This window comes from Prosopis cineraria, unplaced genomic scaffold (assembly GCF_029017545.1).
Source record: "Prosopis cineraria cultivar Desert tree isolate PC_DT_omini unplaced genomic scaffold, ASM2901754v1 PC13, whole genome shotgun sequence".
Taxonomy (NCBI): Eukaryota; Viridiplantae; Streptophyta; class Magnoliopsida; order Fabales; family Fabaceae; genus Prosopis; species Prosopis cineraria.
In genome coordinates, this window is record NW_026555344.1 from 40,339,897 (window position 1) to 40,355,879 (window position 15,983).

At 33.4% G+C, this 15,983-nt stretch overlaps 1 long non-coding RNA gene across 1 annotated transcript; it reads right to left on the bottom strand.

The window, feature by feature from the left end:
- Window positions 1–7,646: 7,646 nt before the first annotated feature.
- On the bottom strand, window positions 7,647–9,287 carry LOC129291479 (uncharacterized). Its single transcript, XR_008588687.1, has 2 exons — window positions 8,210–9,287; window positions 7,647–8,045 (listed from the first exon to the last, which is right to left on the bottom strand). It is a non-coding gene; the product is annotated as an uncharacterized LOC129291479 (long non-coding RNA).
- Window positions 9,288–15,983: the final 6,696 nt, after the last annotated feature.

Genomic DNA, 15,983 nt, shown 5'->3' on the forward strand with positions numbered 1-15,983 from the left:
GGTTTTAAAATAGTTGGTTGCAAGTGGGTCTTTAAAACAAAATGAGAAGTTAGAGGTGAAATTGATATATACAAAGTCAGACTTGTAGCTAAGGACTACAACCAGAAAGAAGGTATTGATTACACAGAGAACTTCTCTTCGGTATCCACCAAAGATGCCTTTAGAGTGGTAATGGCTTTAGTTGCACAGTTTGATCTTGATTTTCACCAGATGGATGTCAAGATTGCGTTCTTGAATGGCGATTTGTATGAAGAAGTCTACATGACACAACTTGATGGTTTTGTTGAAAGTTGGTAAAGAACATCTAGTGTGTAGATTGAAGAGATCTATCTATGGGCTAAAACAGGCTTCTAGGCAATAGTATCTAAAGTTTGATGAAGTTGTCACCTCACTCAGTTTTATTAAGAATGTCTCAGATCAGTGTATCTATCAGAAGTTTGATGGGAATAATTTTTTCATTCTTGTTCTCTATGTTGATGATATCTTATTAGCTAAGAATTCAATAAATTTTCTCAATGAGATAAAGCACCTATTGTCTTGCCATTTTGACATGAAAGACATGGGTGAAGCCTCTTTCGTTCTTGGGATACAGATTCATCCTGATAGATCGTGGTATTCTTAGTTTATTACAGACTACTTATATTGAGCAGGTATTCAAGAGATTCAAAATGGATTCATGTTTTCCCTCACCTGCTCCTGTACAAAAAGGTAAGCTGTTATCAAAGTTACAATGTCCCAAGGATGATAAGAAGACGGCTGAAATGAGAAAGATACCATACGCTTCCGCTGTCGGTAACCTTATGTATCTTCAAGTGTGTACTCGACCAGATATAGCCTTTGCCATTAAAGTGCTAGGCCAATACTTAAATAATCTAGGTCCAGATCATTGGAAGGCTACTAAGAAACTTATGAGGAATCTTCAGGGTACAAAGAATTATATGTTACCTTACAGAAGGTCAAATTCTCTTAAGGTTGTTGGGTATTTTGATTATGACTTTAAGGGATCAGAAGATCTTGAAATTGTTAGCTTTTTAGATTCAGATTTTGCCTCTTGTTGGGATGATCATAAATCCACAACCGGCCACATTTTCATGTTGTCTGGAGGAGCTGTCTCTTGAAAAAGTGTGAAACAGACAGTTATAGCAGTTTCATCCATGGAAGCTGAATATATTGCTTGTTTTAAGACTACACGCCACGCTATATGGCTGAGAAAGTTGATATCTAGTATGCGCCTAGTTGAGTCAATATCACGTCCTTTAACCATTTACTGTGATAATAAATCTGTAGTATACTATGTTAATAATCACAGAAATTTCAGTCATACAAATCATTTTGATATCGAACTTATGTTTGTAAAAGAGAAAATTACTGAGTCTCAAACCTGTGTGGTACACATTCCTGGCATGCAGATGCTTGTAGATTCATTGATCAAGGGCTTACTTGTAGAAGTTTTTTTTTTCAAAATCATATAACTTGTACGGGTATTGTGAATTCCTTTGATGCCCTGTTTTAGTGGGAGTTTAAGAATCTTTTGTGTTGTAATTTCTCTTTAGACTTTTGTTTTCTTCTGTGAGTTACATTTAGTTCAGTTAAATGCGTCTATATCATTTGTATCCCCATAGGATTCAATAATTCTGTTGTGGCATACTATGCATGTCACTTGCTTCCCCATAGGAATTAGTGATTTATGTTGTTATCTTATTGAGCCGTGTTTAAAATAAAATTTTGTGTTTTATTCAGATTATGAGATATCATATCAGTTGTTTCCCTATAGGATCCAGTGATTTTGTGGAGTTTCATTTTTTGAATTTTGTTTATGGCTTATTTATACTACTTGCTTAATTAATGCAATATAAGTGGGAGATTGTTAGAATATTTATTTATTTATTTATGGATTAACATTAATTAATAAGCCCAAACAGATTGGTCTTTATAATCTTGTGTGGATCATGATAGGAGGACCACACAACTAAGCCCAATGGGTAGAGGCCCAACCCACAACCCAGTAGCCGTCAGTTATTCCCTATCTCTTAACTGACTAAGTCAGAGATAATAAATATATAATTATTTAATTATTTAATAAGGCGATCAACGATCTGATCCATATAAGTCGATCAGTTGATAACTGTAAATACACGGCTCATTTTCTTCTGCTCTATTATCTCTGAACTCTCTGAAAACTCTGGAGACTTGTAAGATGTGCACCTGTCTACACTCGAGATAATCGAGATTTCTCAAGCGCTCATAGATTTTTCAGGTATGCATATATTCTTTACTTTTCTTATTTATATGAATTGAGATACTAAATTCTAACATGTACTCCAAGGTATCATCGTTGTCCTTCTTCACCTCCACCACCAAAAACCGTGACATCATGGCATATAACTATCACAATCGCCATCTTCCCCTTCCGCAACCTCACTACCTTTTTCACCTCTTTAAGCTTTGATATCATGCAGCTCAATACCTTATTGTCATGAATCCAAATTGAATTCCACTTCGAAAATCTTTTCTTGTTGCCCCCTATTCACGTTGAACTCTCTCAAAACTTCCTTACTGTTGAACTCCTACACACTTTGTCCCTACTTCCCAATTTCAGATATCTCAGCTTGATCGAAAATAATTTATCAGGTCCTATCCCCGTCTCCTTTGGGAGCTTCCAAAAGCTTAAGCTTATTCTCTCATGTCTAATATTCTTGAAGTTACCATTCTTTCTTCTTTTATGTCCTTGCTTCAACTCACCCCCACTTTATCATTGTCACACAACTCACCGCTTTGATATCACTTGTCGCTTTGATTTTTTGCAATCCAAATTAATTCCATTGTCTCTTTCATCACTGCCCTCTTAGGGATAGATTTTTTGAACCATGAATGAGTCAATGATTTTGGAAATAGTGATTTGAGTGTTAGGGTTCGTGCGGACAAAAGAACAATGTTAAAATTAATGTTGAGATGTACATTAATAAAACTTGTATATGGAGATGCAAATCTAACTAAATGGAGTTGCAAATATGAGAAAATAAGTTATAAATAATTTTAAAATTTAATGTTAAAATATTGTGTTTCTAAATAAAATTAGAAAATAAAGCTGCAAACCAAAATTGCAAATTTTTATAGTCAAAATTTTTGTCATTAGAAGTATTTGAGTCTTTTTTAATGTGGATCATAAGGCCACCTAAGGACTAGAGGGACTTTCCTTTTTGGAATTTGTTGGCATCTAGTGGAATAAATTAATTTTATTGGGACTTAATTATCATTTTTTCTGTTTATTTTTTTGGATTTATTTGAAATGCTAGAATAAGTTTGAGAAAATTTGGATCAAGAATGCTAGCTTGTCTTTTTTTATATTAAATAATGGATTCAAGTTTTGAAATAGATTCCTGGAATTTATTTTGTTTTAATTAAGCTTTTATAATTTAATCAATTAATCATATTAATCCCTAATTGTTAAAATTATTAAATTTTTTCTTTCAAAAAGTAAAATTAAGAAATTGTATATTTTTTTATTAAGAGATTATAAAAATTTAATGTTAATTACATAAATTTTGTAACTTAAATATATCTTCCATGAGTATTTTGAGATAACTAGAGAGTAATAAATAATTAAACATAAATTTAATATGACTTTAAATCTTTAAATTATTGTTTGTAGAGGTGTTAGGAGTTTCTTAAGAGACTCCTTAATTTTACTTTGACATTTTGAGTTAGATGGAGGATCTCTTAAAAAAAAATGTTAGTTTTTTTTTAAGTGAACTCGAGTTTTGATAACTTTTTTTAGATTACGTTGTGTACATGTGTTGGTAGGTAATTATAAGTTTAACAATACTTATATGAAATTGAATCAAATAAAGCATGTATATTATAATATTTTGCAAAATTTAGTCTAGTGAAGAGTAAAAAGAAATTGAGAGAATTTATATTCCATAGCGAAACACTTAGAAATGCTATATTGCTTGTATGAAAATTTAGAATTCGATAAATGCTAATTGATCTTAATTGATTGTATAATTTAATTGTGATGACGTTGTAAATACAATGTATAGTGTAAAATTTGATTCTGATGTGATGACTCAAATATAATTGCTTTGGATGATAGTTTATTGTCATTGAACATTATTGAATAATCATGTGATAAATGAAAATGTGATTAACTTTGAAATATATTGGAATTGTTCTGTACATGAGGTGGTTGTAGGTTGTGGGATAAAGCAGAGAAAATAAGGTTGAACCATGACTATGCATTTGTCCTCGTGTGTTGCACACAGAGTGGCTTTACTCAGTGCCTGAGCTGTGTAATTTCTTTGACTAGGGTTAGGATAAGCTCGATACCTTCTGGGATACCCTTTTGGTCAAAGGGGGAAGTTAAGGTTTGATATGGAGTAATGGGCTTTTGGCTAAGCACCAACTTTTGCCTAAGGCTTTAGCCAGTGAAAATAAAGAGGAGATAAGGAGGAACTTAATGCAAAATAAAATTAACTTTTCATCTATTAATATTGTATTTCAAATGGTTTATGCTTTTTGAATGTAATATTGATTTGATATCATTGATGTCCTTTGGACAGTATATACTTGAATTATTGGATAAAGTTAATGGATTCTCGTGTCTTTTGTCTAAATTCTTGTGTTATATGAATGAAACTTTTCTAATGTGCTTTTGTTACCTGTGAAATAGTCATATATTAGATAAAACATTTTCAAGCATAATAGCTAATAGTGATTGTTGCATTGAATTTAGATATATTTGAAATTTCTTTATGATAATTATTAGTGGGAAGTGAAATGTTTGTGAAAACCCAATAGATCAAGTCATCTACTGGATATGGATATACTATAACCTCTAAGAGGTTATTGAGACATCGTCTCACTTTCTTCTTAATTGTTATAGGAATTAATAGCGGAGCCTAGGGAATGGAATAGGCTCAAAGATTGCCAATTTTGTAAGAAGTATGGCCTTGGAGGAAGAAGCTTGTTACCACACTTATGACCACATAACTCAGACATTTTATTTATTTAATTGATATTTCTTTTTATATTGGACTGCATTATTCTTTTAGCCTCCGAGCCACAAGTTGAGGGGATTTGACTGGAGGCATTAGTGTATATTTTTATTTACGTTTTATTTCTATTTATCATTTCCTATTTCAATTATCCGAATTATAATTATGTAGGATTATTCCTTTACTGCTAGTAGGTTGCACAAGGAGTTTGTTCCTTTCCTATCATAATAGATGTGAATAATTATCTAATTATAAAGTTATTATGGAATCAATAATTTTAGCCTTTTTTGTTATGGTTGCCTTGAATATTATGTGGAAATATTTTCTACCATAGTAAGGGTTTATGTTAGTTAATTAGGCTTACTCTAAATGTCATGGTAGAAGCAAGGGTAGTTCTTTTTTTACCATGATAATTAGGTTGTTCCTTTTCTATCATGGTAGGTAAATCTTATACTACCATGTTAGGATGTGGTTAAGTGTGAATTTTAAATTGGAGTTGTTTCAACAATCTTTCCATATTCAACATGTATTATAAAACTATTAATCATTAACGAAAAGGCATATAATGCAATGATAATAAATTAGGTATTCAATCTTTATTTCTCTCTTTACATCTTTTGACTAAATTCATGAGCTATAAAATCATATAGGACCAACCTATGTGACCAAATTAGATTTGCTCTCCAATTGTGAGAAATGACCTAGCTAAAGCCTTACACTTAGACCATGAATTTTCCCATTCTAAACTCAATGTCATTCTACAAAGTCCAAGGCAATACCAAATCCAGAGTAATACTCAATCTAGGATGATAGTAAAGAACTAAAACACCAAGCCTCACGATACTGGTAAGTACCATGTTGATTTCCTTATCACCCTACCCTCTTTAGTGAATTCTCTTATTTATGATCATCCAATATGCTCATGTTACTCCATGACATAACCTACATGCAAACTTGATTAACTAGACCTTCGATAAATGTTTATTTTGTTTCCTAACAAATTCCTCCTTTCCCTCCCCTCTCCCCCACCCCCTTCTCGCCCCACTCACTCAGCGTCTCTCTCACCAAGTCAGTAGTTAGGATCCCCAAGAGCTGCAACAATAATGTCGTTCAAGTGACGAACAAGCAAAGCACGGGCAAAGGCGTGTGGAAAGAGATGTCCATTCATAAAGCAGGCAAAGCATCGACGATGGTGTTGTTGAGGAAAACCAATTTCTAAGACCAAAAGCAAGAGTGAAATTTGAGACAGGTGGAACCGTGCATCTAGCAATAATTTAAATTCTAAACTCATTTTTAGAGCATGTTTGGATTGAATCTTAACTTAAGTTAGGAGGGACCAAACCTAAGTTGGGATCTTAAAAGCTTCATTTATCATGTTTGGATAGCAAAAAAATAATCAACCTTAGTTAGGGTCCAAACCAACGTTTTTGCCAAAGCTCAACCACCCAACTTTTCCATCAGCATTGGGCGTCCAAATATATGAACATTGGAGCATTAAATGCTTTTTAAATTTTTTATTCTCTCACTTCAGTTGCTTGCTCTCTGCCCAGATCGTCGTCATTGCTGCTCCTATGGCTGCTCTGGCTCGCCCTTCACTCTCCCAAGCTTGTTGGATTTGATGAGAGATCACAGCCACAACTACCACTGCCGTTGAGACCCAATCTCCACTGTGTGTGCATTGTGTTGCTCGCACTGATTCACAATGCTGTCTTTTCTCTCTTCATTTACGAGTGGCATCATTTCTTCTCCTCTGCCTTCACAAGTCTCTACTTTCACAAGTGTGCTCGCCACCATCTGATCTCTCGCCGCAAATCTGACTAGATATTATGCTCACCATTGTTGTTGCCATTCGATCTTCCTTCAATTGAACCAGTACTCATGGTGTTTTTGGCACGAAAGGAGACAGCCTAGAGCATGGCAAAGCCAACCTGCATGGAGAAGACAAGGTTAGTAAAGAAGAGAAGGAATGTGTTGTCAACGATAAAGGTAATGTCCGTGAAAATGTTGTAGATGAGATCAAAGAAGGTGGCATTGGTGAAATATAGCATTTGGGAGGTTGAGACCGAACTACTGGTGCTTCTACAAAAGTAATCCAATATTATAAATAATAGTTAATAGTTAATGCTTAACACCTCATTTTATATATATTGTTTTTCTAAATTTAAATTTAAAGTTTGATTTTTTTAAAAAAGATCAAATTACACAATTTATTAAATTTTAATTATATATAAACTATAATTTATCATTTCATTCATGCTCTTTTTAAAAATTTTGATTTTTAAATAATTAATTTATTTTATATATTTTAAGTCCAACTTTTTAAATGCAATCTAAAGTTTATGATTTTTTTTCCTAAAAATATCAAATTGATCACAAAAATATAGACAACAAAATTTATACCTATTTTTGTCATTATATATCTTAACTAACTTTTGAATCAAATCATCCAAATAATTTTCAATTTGTTCAACTGATTTATAAAAAAAAAAAAATATCCAAACATAAATCACATTAAAATCATATACTTTTTTTCTAACTTCAATTTGCTAACCTAACTTCAGTGGCAAATTTTTTATCCAAAGACACACTTAAGACATTAACTCCAAAACTTAATAAGAACACAGTCATTTTTTTTTAAAAAAAATCAAATTTAACAGGTGGAAGAATAGCTACTCTAACATTATTATTAATCACGGTTCACCATACCTACATATGGACAATAAGGAGGTAAAGGGAGGGAAAAAAGGAGAAAAGACCACAGCAGATTACAAAGCAAAGCTGAAAAAACTTGAAAGGCTAAACTGGAAATTTAAGACAATTCTCCTCTCAACAGATGCGATCCCTCCTCTAGTTGAGCAAGTGCTTCTAGCAATCTAATTGGTTTTGTATGTTAGTTGTAAAATCGACAAATGTTAATAGCTCAGCTTGAAATCAACATAGTAGCAGAGTACCCTAGACCTCAACTAAGCAACCTCCGCCTACTGAAGTCCCTGCACCCATTCATATCGACCTGGCAAAGGTACATCATTGACAATGTCGAAGTTATATCTGCAAAATAAAAGCAATGCGTGTCAGCACAAGATTTCGGTCAAGTTCTCGAAGTATATAAAGCTGATAAAAACACTAAACAATTAATATAGTTTTTTTCACTCAACCAATTGGGTAAATCACCACATGAAACAAAGAAGGCATTGGTGATAAAGATAACATACTTGCCCATAAATATAATTTGCTGCTGCTTCTCTGCAAATGCGAAGAACTCATCCATCTCGTAAGCTGTAGGAATATTTCTCTGTATGTGTTCGCAAATGATCTGGTTAGTGATGCTGGGTGCCCTTTGCCTTGTGGTTGAACCAGGGGTGCTAACGGCATTCGAGTCCCTAATTAAACTACAAGGAGTGCTTTCCCTTGTGCTCCTGTTTAACCAACAAGGTGTAACCAAAATATGCTTAGCACAAAAAAAAGCCTGATTAAGTACAGGGTGATGGTATGAACACAAATCTTGCAACTAATAGAAAGAATAAACATACATCTTAATAGGCCTAGTTAGTTTTAATCTTCAAAAATTAATAACTGTACAAGTTAATCCTAAAAATTAATAAGCTCGTTACAAGTCAGTCCTTCTACAATCCTTGTATTTGACCCCAAAAATAAAAGATGCGAACGAGTGTGTTATTTTTAAATCAAATAAAAACCCTGACAGGGTTCTGCAACAGAACTGGCATCGCATAACATGTGATTTCTAAGTTTGAGAAATAAAAAAGAACGTTTATTTCCCCTACAAGATCTCTTCAGTATGGAACTAAAGACAAATAGCTACTCTTAAAAAAGTAGCTGGCAGTAATGGCACAGATTCTGACATGGTGGCCTCAGTTACCGATAGAAAAATACAAAGCAAGAGACAGACGAAATATTTCTCACTGACGGCAAACCCAAACAGAGATTCCACGAACGCATCTCAGCCTGTAATAAGGCCCCAAGTATATGATTATGAACTTATGATACATCGTTGTTGCTTGCACGAGTCACAAGAGTTGCTGCTATAGGCATGACTAGAAGTCAAGAACTTTCATATTAACTATTATAGAGGCCTAAGACTTTAGCCAGGCAACTTGCAAATTGCAAATAAATGGACCGCAAGGACAATCGAGGTCATACATAAACATGATGCAGTCACTACGGAACATTTCTTTATTATTATTTATTACATTTAATGATCTCCTCCATCTAGTTTGAGTCTAAATCTCCTCAAGTCAAGGGCAGAGCTCCTGCAACTACCAGGTGCATTCAAATCTGTTCAATAACATAAAAATTGAGGAAAAAAAACAAAACGAATGTATTATGGAAGACCATTTCAGAAGCACTGGACTCAGAAAAGAGATCCGCAAGCTTGGGCTCTCTCAAACCTAAATCTTTCTCAAAAATGGTTAGATACATATTCAAGGACTCTTTCCAGTCATCATAGTTAGTCCCATTGAGAGCCTTCACAAAGGATAGTTGTGCAAAAGCAGAAACTGAAATCACAAAACGGAAAATGGGAAATATTAATTATGTGTACACAACATAATTATGAAATAGAATTCCCCAACAAGCAATTATCAATAATGCAACTATAATCATGCACTAAGAATGCTCATATACCATTAAAATTTAGCTCATACAAAAGTCCATACAAGATAATGCATTAAACATTTCCATACCTATAGGGTACAATAAATATTTAACACATTAAAGGAGTGTTATTAGCCTATCCTTAAAATCAACCATCAAAATCACATTAATAATATCACACCTATAGGGTATATCCATTAATATTTCATAATTAATATTAATATTTTAATATTAAAGCTAATTGCTTCAAACTGAAGAACAAACAAGAAAGTGAAGGTGTAAATCTTCAAACTACCCCTCTAGCTCTAGTTTGTTTTAAATCTAACACCATTGAAACTTTCTTTGACTCATGGTGGTTGGATTCTGGTGCCACTGTATATGTTGTGAATTCTCTACAGAGGCTAAGAAACCAGAAGATTCCAAGTGAGGCACAGAAGTCAGTCTTTGGCATAGCAGGGAGCAAGGCATTAGTTGAATGCATTGGGACTATTACTTTGTATTTAAATTTTAGTCATGTTTTACATTTGAACAATGTCATTTATGTACCTTCTGCGAAGAGGAATTTAATTTTAATTTCTGTATTGAATATTTATGGCTATTCTTTCTTCCAAGGAAATAGGAAAATTGACATTTGTTTTGATTCCATTAATGTTGGTTTCGCTTCCTTGATATATGGTTTATATCGATTGACTAATTGGTCACTTAAACTTCCTAATTTCTATATCAATGCTGCCATTGGGTATAAACGTCAAAGGCCCAGTGATAATTCCTTCATATTATGGCATCGTTGTTTGGGTCATATCTCTAGAGAGAGATTGGAACGCATGGCCAAACAAGGTGTCTTGCAAGACCTTGATTTCTCAGATTTTGAGACTTGTATTGATTACATAGAGGGAAAATTCCCTACTTGAGCTAAAACCAAAGGGAAAAAGAGGTCTGAAAATACTTTAGACCTATCACACCTCCGACTATGGGTGGTTTCAGATATTTCATCACCTTCACAGATGATTACTCTTATTATGGATGGATTGAAATCTTATATGAGAAGGGCAAGTCTCTTAATGCATTCAAGACCTTTAAGGCAGCAGTCGAATTGAAATCTAACAAGTTGATCAAATGTGTGAGATCTGACAAAGGAGAAGAATTTTATGGGAGATATATTGAAACTAGTAGAAATTATGGGCCATTCGCTTTATACCTTCAAGAGCATGGCATTGAAGTTCAGTATACTATGCCTGGCACCCTCCAGTAGAATGGGTTTGCAAAAAGGAGAAATCGTACTCTCATGGATATGGTTAGAAATATGATCAGTCACTCCTCACTATCGAAATTCTTATAGGGTGATACACTTAAAACTACTGTCTATATTTTGAATTAAGTTCCTAGCAAGTCAGTTCCAAAGACTACATACGAGTTGAATTTTGGAAGGACTCCTGCGTTGAAGCATATGCAAGTTTAGGGTTGTAAAGCACAAGTAAAACCTTACAATCCACAACAGATGAGGCTTGATGCTAAAACTATTGATGGTTTCTTTATTGGTTATTGCATCAGATCTCGCAGGTACAAATTCTATTGTCCAAATCACATTATTAAGGTAATTGAATCTGACCGAGCTTATTTCTTTGAAGATGCCTTAGACAGTGGGAGCTCTGGGCCTAAGCATATTACTTTACATGATGAAAGCAGTACTTTGCTTATGCCTATCTTGACAACCCCTCATGTTGACAGAAATAATGATGTGGATCAGGATGAAGCTGAAGATGAACCACCTTTAGAGGGTGATGGAGATCTGGTTGTTGAACCAAGATGGTCCCAAAGGGTTCGCAGGTCTGCTATTCTAGATGATTACATGGTGTATCTATAGGAATTTGATTCAGATGCTATTGATAGTTTAGACTTGATATCTTACCAAGAGGCTATTTCTAGCTCGCATTCTTCTGAATGGTTGGAGGCTATGAGTAAAGAAATCACCTCTATATATTGCAATCACGTATGGGAGCTTGTAGAGCTACCAAAGGGTTTTAAAATAGTTGGTTGCAAGTGGGTCTTTAAAACAAAATGAGAAGTTAGAGGTGAAATTGATATATACAAAGTCAGACTTGTAGCTAAGGACTACAACCAGAAAGAAGGTATTGATTACACAGAGAACTTCTCTTCGGTATCCACCAAAGATGCCTTTAGAGTGGTAATGGCTTTAGTTGCACAGTTTGATCTTGATTTTCACCAGATGGATGTCAAGATTGCGTTCTTGAATGGCGATTTGTATGAAGAAGTCTACATGACACAACTTGATGGTTTTGTTGAAAGTTGGTAAAGAACATCTAGTGTGTAGATTGAAGAGATCTATCTATGGGCTAAAACAGGCTTCTAGGCAATAGTATCTAAAGTTTGATGAAGTTGTCACCTCACTCAGTTTTATTAAGAATGTCTCAGATCAGTGTATCTATCAGAAGTTTGATGGGAATAATTTTTTCATTCTTGTTCTCTATGTTGATGATATCTTATTAGCTAAGAATTCAATAAATTTTCTCAATGAGATAAAGCACCTATTGTCTTGCCATTTTGACATGAAAGACATGGGTGAAGCCTCTTTCGTTCTTGGGATACAGATTCATCCTGATAGATCGTGGTATTCTTAGTTTATTACAGACTACTTATATTGAGCAGGTATTCAAGAGATTCAAAATGGATTCATGTTTTCCCTCACCTGCTCCTGTACAAAAAGGTAAGCTGTTATCAAAGTTACAATGTCCCAAGGATGATAAGAAGACGGCTGAAATGAGAAAGATACCATACGCTTCCGCTGTCGGTAACCTTATGTATCTTCAAGTGTGTACTCGACCAGATATAGCCTTTGCCATTAAAGTGCTAGGCCAATACTTAAATAATCTAGGTCCAGATCATTGGAAGGCTACTAAGAAACTTATGAGGAATCTTCAGGGTACAAAGAATTATATGTTACCTTACAGAAGGTCAAATTCTCTTAAGGTTGTTGGGTATTTTGATTATGACTTTAAGGGATCAGAAGATCTTGAAATTGTTAGCTTTTTAGATTCAGATTTTGCCTCTTGTTGGGATGATCATAAATCCACAACCGGCCACATTTTCATGTTGTCTGGAGGAGCTGTCTCTTGAAAAAGTGTGAAACAGACAGTTATAGCAGTTTCATCCATGGAAGCTGAATATATTGCTTGTTTTAAGACTACACGCCACGCTATATGGCTGAGAAAGTTGATATCTAGTATGCGCCTAGTTGAGTCAATATCACGTCCTTTAACCATTTACTGTGATAATAAATCTGTAGTATACTATGTTAATAATCACAGAAATTTCAGTCATACAAATCATTTTGATATCGAACTTATGTTTGTAAAAGAGAAAATTACTGAGTCTCAAACCTGTGTGGTACACATTCCTGGCATGCAGATGCTTGTAGATTCATTGATCAAGGGCTTACTTGTAGAAGTTTTTTTTTTCAAAATCATATAACTTGTACGGGTATTGTGAATTCCTTTGATGCCCTGTTTTAGTGGGAGTTTAAGAATCTTTTGTGTTGTAATTTCTCTTTAGACTTTTGTTTTCTTCTGTGAGTTACATTTAGTTCAGTTAAATGCGTCTATATCATTTGTATCCCCATAGGATTCAATAATTCTGTTGTGGCATACTATGCATGTCACTTGCTTCCCCATAGGAATTAGTGATTTATGTTGTTATCTTATTGAGCCGTGTTTAAAATAAAATTTTGTGTTTTATTCAGATTATGAGATATCATATCAGTTGTTTCCCTATAGGATCCAGTGATTTTGTGGAGTTTCATTTTTTGAATTTTGTTTATGGCTTATTTATACTACTTGCTTAATTAATGCAATATAAGTGGGAGATTGTTAGAATATTTATTTATTTATTTATGGATTAACATTAATTAATAAGCCCAAACAGATTGGTCTTTATAATCTTGTGTGGATCATGATAGGAGGACCACACAACTAAGCCCAATGGGTAGAGGCCCAACCCACAACCCAGTAGCCGTCAGTTATTCCCTATCTCTTAACTGACTAAGTCAGAGATAATAAATATATAATTATTTAATTATTTAATAAGGCGATCAACGATCTGATCCATATAAGTCGATCAGTTGATAACTGTAAATACACGGCTCATTTTCTTCTGCTCTATTATCTCTGAACTCTCTGAAAACTCTGGAGACTTGTAAGATGTGCACCTGTCTACACTCGAGATAATCGAGATTTCTCAAGCGCTCATAGATTTTTCAGGTATGCATATATTCTTTACTTTTCTTATTTATATGAATTGAGATACTAAATTCTAACATGTACTCCAAGGTATCATCGTTGTCCTTCTTCACCTCCACCACCAAAAACCGTGACATCATGGCATATAACTATCACAATCGCCATCTTCCCCTTCCGCAACCTCACTACCTTTTTCACCTCTTTAAGCTTTGATATCATGCAGCTCAATACCTTATTGTCATGAATCCAAATTGAATTCCACTTCGAAAATCTTTTCTTGTTGCCCCCTATTCACGTTGAACTCTCTCAAAACTTCCTTACTGTTGAACTCCTACACACTTTGTCCCTACTTCCCAATTTCAGATATCTCAGCTTGATCGAAAATAATTTATCAGGTCCTATCCCCGTCTCCTTTGGGAGCTTCCAAAAGCTTAAGCTTATTCTCTCATGTCTAATATTCTTGAAGTTACCATTCTTTCTTCTTTTATGTCCTTGCTTCAACTCACCCCCACTTTATCATTGTCACACAACTCACCGCTTTGATATCACTTGTCGCTTTGATTTTTTGCAATCCAAATTAATTCCATTGTCTCTTTCATCACTGCCCTCTTAGGGATAGATTTTTTGAACCATGAATGAGTCAATGATTTTGGAAATAGTGATTTGAGTGTTAGGGTTCGTGCGGACAAAAGAACAATGTTAAAATTAATGTTGAGATGTACATTAATAAAACTTGTATATGGAGATGCAAATCTAACTAAATGGAGTTGCAAATATGAGAAAATAAGTTATAAATAATTTTAAAATTTAATGTTAAAATATTGTGTTTCTAAATAAAATTAGAAAATAAAGCTGCAAACCAAAATTGCAAATTTTTATAGTCAAAATTTTTGTCATTAGAAGTATTTGAGTCTTTTTTAATGTGGATCATAAGGCCACCTAAGGACTAGAGGGACTTTCCTTTTTGGAATTTGTTGGCATCTAGTGGAATAAATTAATTTTATTGGGACTTAATTATCATTTTTTCTGTTTATTTTTTTGGATTTATTTGAAATGCTAGAATAAGTTTGAGAAAATTTGGATCAAGAATGCTAGCTTGTCTTTTTTTATATTAAATAATGGATTCAAGTTTTGAAATAGATTCCTGGAATTTATTTTGTTTTAATTAAGCTTTTATAATTTAATCAATTAATCATATTAATCCCTAATTGTTAAAATTATTAAATTTTTTCTTTCAAAAAGTAAAATTAAGAAATTGTATATTTTTTTATTAAGAGATTATAAAAATTTAATGTTAATTACATAAATTTTGTAACTTAAATATATCTTCCATGAGTATTTTGAGATAACTAGAGAGTAATAAATAATTAAACATAAATTTAATATGACTTTAAATCTTTAAATTATTGTTTGTAGAGGTGTTAGGAGTTTCTTAAGAGACTCCTTAATTTTACTTTGACATTTTGAGTTAGATGGAGGATCTCTTAAAAAAAAATGTTAGTTTTTTTTTAAGTGAACTCGAGTTTTGATAACTTTTTTTAGATTACGTTGTGTACATGTGTTGGTAGGTAATTATAAGTTTAACAATACTTATATGAAATTGAATCAAATAAAGCATGTATATTATAATATTTTGCAAAATTTAGTCTAGTGAAGAGTAAAAAGAAATTGAGAGAATTTATATTCCATAGCGAAACACTTAGAAATGCTATATTGCTTGTATGAAAATTTAGAATTCGATAAATGCTAATTGATCTTAATTGATTGTATAATTTAATTGTGATGACGTTGTAAATACAATGTATAGTGTAAAATTTGATTCTGATGTGATGACTCAAATATAATTGCTTTGGATGATAGTTTATTGTCATTGAACATTATTGAATAATCATGTGATAAATGAAAATGTGATTAACTTTGAAATATATTGGAATTGTTCTGTACATGAGGTGGTTGTAGGTTGTGGGATAAAGCAGAGAAAATAAGGTTGAACCATGACTATGCATTTGTCCTCGTGTGTTGCACACAGAGTGGCTTTACTCAGTGCCTGAGCTGTGTAATTTCTTTGACTAGGGTTAGGATAAGCTCGATACCTTCTGGGATACCCTTTTGGTCAAAGGGG